This window comes from Lolium perenne, chromosome 6 (assembly GCF_019359855.2).
Source record: "Lolium perenne isolate Kyuss_39 chromosome 6, Kyuss_2.0, whole genome shotgun sequence".
NCBI classification, from domain to species: Eukaryota; Viridiplantae; Streptophyta; class Magnoliopsida; order Poales; family Poaceae; genus Lolium; species Lolium perenne.
In genome coordinates, this window is record NC_067249.2 from 257,424,196 (window position 1) to 257,430,925 (window position 6,730).

The following is a 6,730-nucleotide window of genomic DNA, read 5'->3' on the forward strand; positions in this document are numbered from 1 at the left end:
AATAACAAGCTCTAGTGCTGACCGTAGAACAACCAATGATACTCACACAAGGCGATAAATGTGGCAATGCAACCATATGGATGAATAGGTTGCAATGCACTCGAGAGATACTAGCAAAGCTCAACGAAACAGGCACAAGATTGCTCAACTACAGGTGCAGAAAAGAAAACTAGGCCTTCACTTGATCTTACTAGCACTGCACTTTTTCTCTTCACTTTTTTTTTGATTCACTTGATCTTTTCTCTTACGTTCCTTTTTGTCCGCCGCCCCATTATTGTGCTGTCACTTCATTAAATTGGAAAAAGGTAAGTACCTTATAAAATTGAAACATCACACATTTTCATCTGCTAGGGATGCAACTCTTCCATCAGCACAGAAAATGCCCTTAGTGCTTAAGAAATGTCACCATTTAGAATGTACTGTCGATGATAAAAAAAATACATAAAAAGCTATATTTGACTGTTCTTCGATTCTTAGTGCAGCATAATTCAAAGTTTAGTTAGCATTCCATGTCTCTAGTTATGGAATCTAAATCTAGCAGTGAGGAATGGAGCAAAGAAAATTATCTATTTTCACAATAAGAGAGTTTGGACAAACTTCATGGTTCTTAAATATACGTTTACCAGCAAAAACTATTGCATACAACCATGGGCACAGAAAGTTTCAGGTAAATAATTAACAAGGAATCACACGATGAAGAAAAAATAAAGAGGGATGAATTGTTTATGCTGCTTTACAAGTAACTCATCCATCACCTTCGCAGCCTGAGATTTATTTATTTACACTCCTTCACCAGTAACTCATCCATCATCATCGCAACCTGAGATTTATTTATTTACAAGCAGATTTGGTCAACATCAAATAGCAGAATGCTAATTCACCTTAATTAGCAACATCCCATATTCAATCAAGAAAATCTTATTAAAATGCTCATCTATGGCCAGTTCGTGGTTCAGTACAAAAATAAAGGAAACCTGCCCTGCTTTTGTACAAAAATGAAGTAAACAACATCTTCCGCTCGACAACTTCATTTATGGCCAGTTCAGCACCGGCAACAACTGAGCCAAGAGCCACTACACTCATCAACTCCTTCCTCAATGTTGTGCGTAAGGAAGCCGAGAACTCAGACTGCCTCCTCCATTGCAAAGTGATATGGGGTGGCCTGATCTTCTCAGTAAGCAACGGTGGTGATGATGATCACGCGATGAACACAGCGGAGATATATGATGATGAAGTGGATGATAACTTGTATGACGCAACGAAGTCTCTCGATTGGTCCCAGTCGCCAATGCAACAGCTCTCAACCCTGCAAGATATTCGCAACTCCACACACTTGCGCACGTAGCCATCGACCACGAAGCGGTAAGTTGCAACCGTCTAATTCCCAATGGAACAGCAGATCACACAAGACTTTCAGTAGCAAACACCAAATTGATGCAATATGGTGTAGGGATTCAATAGAGTTGCAAAGCAATCAACTATGAACTAGGGTTTATCTTAAACGTGGTCTAAACCTAATTTGGGGGCGTCCTGGGCACTTATATAGGGGTTCAGGACGACCAGAAGTCGAGAAAATACATTGAAAACCGACCCAGATCGGGATCTGGTCGAGACAGACTCGGACACGGCCGGTCTGGGGGCCGGTCGACCGGGTTTGGGACCGGGTGGTCCGGTTTGAACCGGGCCAGGGACCGGGTGGTGACCGGGATAAGGGTCCGGGATTACTGGATCGTGCCCGGCTGGCACCGGTCCAGCAGCCGGTTTGGACCGGGCTGATCCGGCATGGCGTCCGGTCGGACCGGATGGGTGACCGGGCCGGCCGGCGTGACGGCCGGTCGATCGGGCTGTGCACCGGCCTGGACTTCTTCCTCCATCGCGCATGCCTCCCTCTCCTCCCTCGCGCATCCATGGGATATCTTCATGTCCAGCTCCATGTCCATCTCCTTGTCCAGCTGCTCCTCTCCTCCTCGTGCGATGCTTGCGTCTTCGTACCTGATCATACATAAGTAAAAGGACTTAGGCAGTATAAAGTTCTCATCGATCAAAGTACCACTTAGGAACAAGTTCACCTGTTGCTTCAGTAGCTTCGCACGAGCTCTTGTCATAGGTCCAATCCTAACTTCATTGGACTTGAGCTTCACAGCAGCATCGTCTTCATCTTGCAATGACGGAGGTAGTAGTGTAGTAGGGATGTCCTCATCACAAAGGCCATGTGTCTCGCAGTCTGTTCATTCCTTCTATTCATGCATTTCTCTACAATATCAATTTTCCTGGTTCTGTTTCTAGAACAGAGGTGGTCAGGTGTACATCTTATAATATCGTTAACTGTTCATTGTTCGGATTCAACAGGTAAACTTCTATCAAGTGTAGTGTGCAATGCTTGTTTGATCAAAACTTTGCAACATAAATAATAAACTTATCATATTGGTATAAGTGGGAAGTTGAGAATGGATGTTCAATATTGCTGGTTATCATCTTTTGGTAATTAAGGCCAAAATATTTCTCATTTAGTAGGCTCTTCTGTCCTGCAGCAGAATGACAGAGCATATTGAATGGAAAACAGCACCGTTGGCAGCATTTAAAAACATTACGGGATCAAGCACAATTTTTTTTTGGTGTTTCCACTTTCCAGCATTGCTCGGATGATGGATCAGACAATTTATATTTACCATTTGGTACTATTGGTATGAGCAAGGAATTCAACCTGATGAAAAACTAACCTTCTAACACAAAGCCTTTCAAGTACTTGTTTAACTGGAAGCCTTCAAGCAAAATAAAACTTGACTCGATGCATTCTTCCAATATTCCAATATAATAGAAAAAGAGCAGAAGGAGCAGGAGAAAAACAAAATTGTACAAGAAGACTAATAAATTGGAGAACACCTACCACAATGAAGTCTTCCAATCTACTTGACCCCTGTTTAAAAAACTAATGTCCTTCTTGCAAACTGGTTGCTCACTTGAGGCCATGCTGCTCCTCCATGTCCGATACAAAATCTGTATGAAACAGCAAAGTTCCAAATCGCACACGGCAAGCATCAGAACGAGACCAAGAATTCGTTCAATGACAATGGCAACCAGAATGGATATTTTAGAAAGAAAGAGCAAAATACTAATAAGGCAAGAGGCGAGAAGATGAGATATCATCGTACCTTTTTGTACTAATCAAGCAGGTCACCACCATGGCGAGATTCACTTTTCTTTAGGCAATTGCCATGGAATGGACGGCATTTGCCAGGGAAATACTTTGATTTCAGCAGCAGGAAAATCAACGACCATAGCTTGAACAGCGCAATGAACCGCTTTTTGCGACAGCATGCTCCCACAAACTCGCGCTGTAGGTGAATGGCTAGGAGCAGCGGGGACGCGACTGGGCCTGCGGCGACACCCACTGGCCCCCCTCTCAGTCCAACGCTCGAGCATCTCTGTCGTCAAAGGAGTATGACGTGGGCTACTGCGCCGAGGCTTTTCTTCTGCAGAGAGAGCAGGTGTTGAGAAGATGGAGACGGCGGAGAACATATGGGGCGCAGTGGTGTTTCCATTCAGTTGGAGTTCGAAGCACTGAGATTAACCAAGGAATATATGATGGGTTAACTGAAAACAGATATCATCACAGTAAGCCATTGCCCATCTATCATCTTGTACATAAAATAATTTAAGAGGGGCCGAGCATTGGCATCCTATATCTAGCTGATGTGGTAAGGGAGAAATCTACAATTCTACCATTTAATTTAATAAGAACTATTATGTTAAATTATACGTAAAATCCACCATGGAATTTGGGCTTCAAGGAGAACAACCCATTTATCTAAATCCCTTTAATTTGTTCCTGGCCTTTGTTGTACCAATATAATTAAGCAATAAACAAATGATGCAACCAAAAGGTACAAAATACCTCAAAAACAAAAACACAAACCTTTGAATTTTATTTCAGATTGGTTCTTCCTACCAGAGACTGAGCAATTTATAAATCTTCATCAGGTTTGGCAACCAAAAATTTGTAGTGGCTAACCAGTCTTTACAATGAGACAATCCTGAAGTATGCAACCTGAGCTATCACGGATGTGAAAATACGAAGGACGTTAATCTATAGAGGTCTGCTCTATTCTTCAGAGCTAGTCGATCCTGAGAATAGGAGAACCAATAAATGTATGTGTTTGATACTTCAGAAGAAGCTAATTCTAAGATGTGATTGGTTGTCGTAGAAGAGATATGACCCTGCGTGAAGCTTGTGTCGATTACAGAGATGGCAAAAGAGAAAAACATCTAACCGTGGTTAGAGGAGTGAATCATATATTGTCTTCTCGCAGAGATGGCAAAAGAGAAAAACATCTAAGCTTGTGTCGATTACAGAGGTTGTCAATTTGGCCAACATAATATCATTTGTATAATATAAAAACTATATCATTAGAAAGTAGAACATCTAAGCTTTCTAATGATATATATTTTGTAATACATATGTTGCATTATCATTGTCAAATTTACGACCTAGGGACACGCGTAAGCCCTATGAACTGGGACGGAGGGAGTAGTAGGTATATCAGGTTTTTTTTAGCTGGCATCAAGTTAATTATACTGGGATTGAACCATCCGGAAATAGTAGTATCTTATTTTAATTCCCTCCGGGAACCAACGTAATCAAGCGTTAAGATGTGCCCCTCGGAAGACAGAAAACAACAAGCCCAAGAAGCTATGCTAATTACTAGGTACATGCATGCAGAGGTGCAGAGGTAGGGGAAATAATATTATATTAGATATGGGACATTGCTTGCACTGCTCACACGATTTGACGACTATGATTCCATCTCATGTTATCTATCGTATGGTTGATAAAAGAGTGATCCGTGTGAGAGGCAGTCTGGCCAATCACTCAGCTCCTAATTTCTAACTCCTCCATGGATTCACGTCTCTCCCTCCTCCCCGCCTATTGTTTTCTGAATTCAAGAGCTCACTTCCCTCTGCACAGAGCCTATAAGTAGAAGGGTGGGGTGACACCACGGGCGGCATCGCGTGCGTGACTTGTGACTTTGGACTTTGGCGAGAAGAGGAGAGGAGAGGACTTGCCATGCCGACGACGACCGGTAACTCCGTCCGTCCTAGTAGCTAGTAGTCGATTTGATTGCTTTCATCTCTTCAGAGCTGATTCTTACCCAATCTCTTTCTGCTCTACATATCAGTGGATATATGCAGGCAAATGGAAGTTGTTCGTCCACGATTTGCACATGAATCATCACACTCGGAACGTTTCCTCGACGTCACCATCGCCGCCCCTGCCCGCATGAATTGTCACACTCAATGTGGATATTTGAATAACAAATATTTGAGTCCATTTGGAATTTTCCATGATTTTTATCAAAGGAAAATTACAAATTTAAAATTCCAAGTTTATAATTAAATTCAAAAATTCCAAAATTTGAACTTTTGTTGTAAATTCCATTTCTTAGTTTATTCTTGTCAAGAATTCTTTTTAATTCATTAATCCATTTTTTCTTGAATTTTTAGAGGTATTTATAATTATTTGGAATTTGGTAAAATCCAAAGGTTATTTTAAAAATAAAAAGACCAAAATACCCCTGGCCCATTTGGCCAGCCCACTAGGGCAGCCCATTTGGTTAGCCCACTTGGGCCAGACCAAAACGGCTCGGTGGAAACCGACCGAGTCGGCCCACCACTCACTCGCCCCTCTCTCTCTCTCTCGCAAACCCTAACCCTATCTGGCGAACCCCGTGGCGATGGCGTCGCCGCCACGGTCGCCGCCTTGCTCCGGCCGTCTCCGGAGGTCCTAGGGCTCGCCGTGGATCGCTATCGACGCAGCGCGCGATGGCGCTCCTCCTCATCCCCGTCAATCTGGTTTCCCCTGCCTCTGCGGCTCGTGTGCGTGCTCGACCTCGACAGACGCCGACGAGTTCCTCGACGAACTCCGTCGATCTGCACCCCCTCGACACTCCTGCGCGTTCACCGCCTTCTACACTGGCGGTGCGTGGCCTGGCACCGGCCTGGCCGCGGTTTGGCGCCGCCGTGGCTGGCCTGTGCCACCGTGCCGCCATGGATGCCTCCACGATCTCGCCAGGTAACCTCCTCCTCTTCTGCTACCCTCTCTACTCCATCCTCTCCATATGCTCGAGCTGTGCCTACTGCTCCTCCTATGCGTATGTTGTTGCTGTGCTTGCTGTGCTTGCTGGCTGCTCTGCCTAAAGCCTACTGATTCCATGTTCTTGCCTATCCATGTCTATTGGTGCTATGCTTATGCCTGTATAATTCTTGTTGGTTCACTGTGCTAGGCATATCCTATTTGTTCATGTCCTTGTGCTGTTCATATGCTTACTGGTGATTGTGTTCATCCTATCCTATCCATTTATGCTCCTCTGCTATGCCATTGCTTGCTAGTGGCCTTGCTGTTAACCTAGGTTAGCACTGCTGACACTTGTGGTGTCAGTGATGCTCTCCTATGCCCTGTGTAGGATCCATTTGATCCATTTTTGGATCACTGCATGCTTGTGATGCTCTGCTGTACCTTGTGCTTGATCTAATTGATCCAATTGATCAACGGATGCTAGTGGCTAGTTACTGGTTGATTCTTGGCTAACTAAATGGCTTGCTCTAGCTACTGCTGTGACTTATGCTTGCTCTAGCTACTGCTATTCAAGTGTGTGTGTGCTGCTGTTGCTATCCATAGCACATTGGACAAGATCCAATGGCTAGGATGTAGTTGGTCAAGCTACTGGTTGTC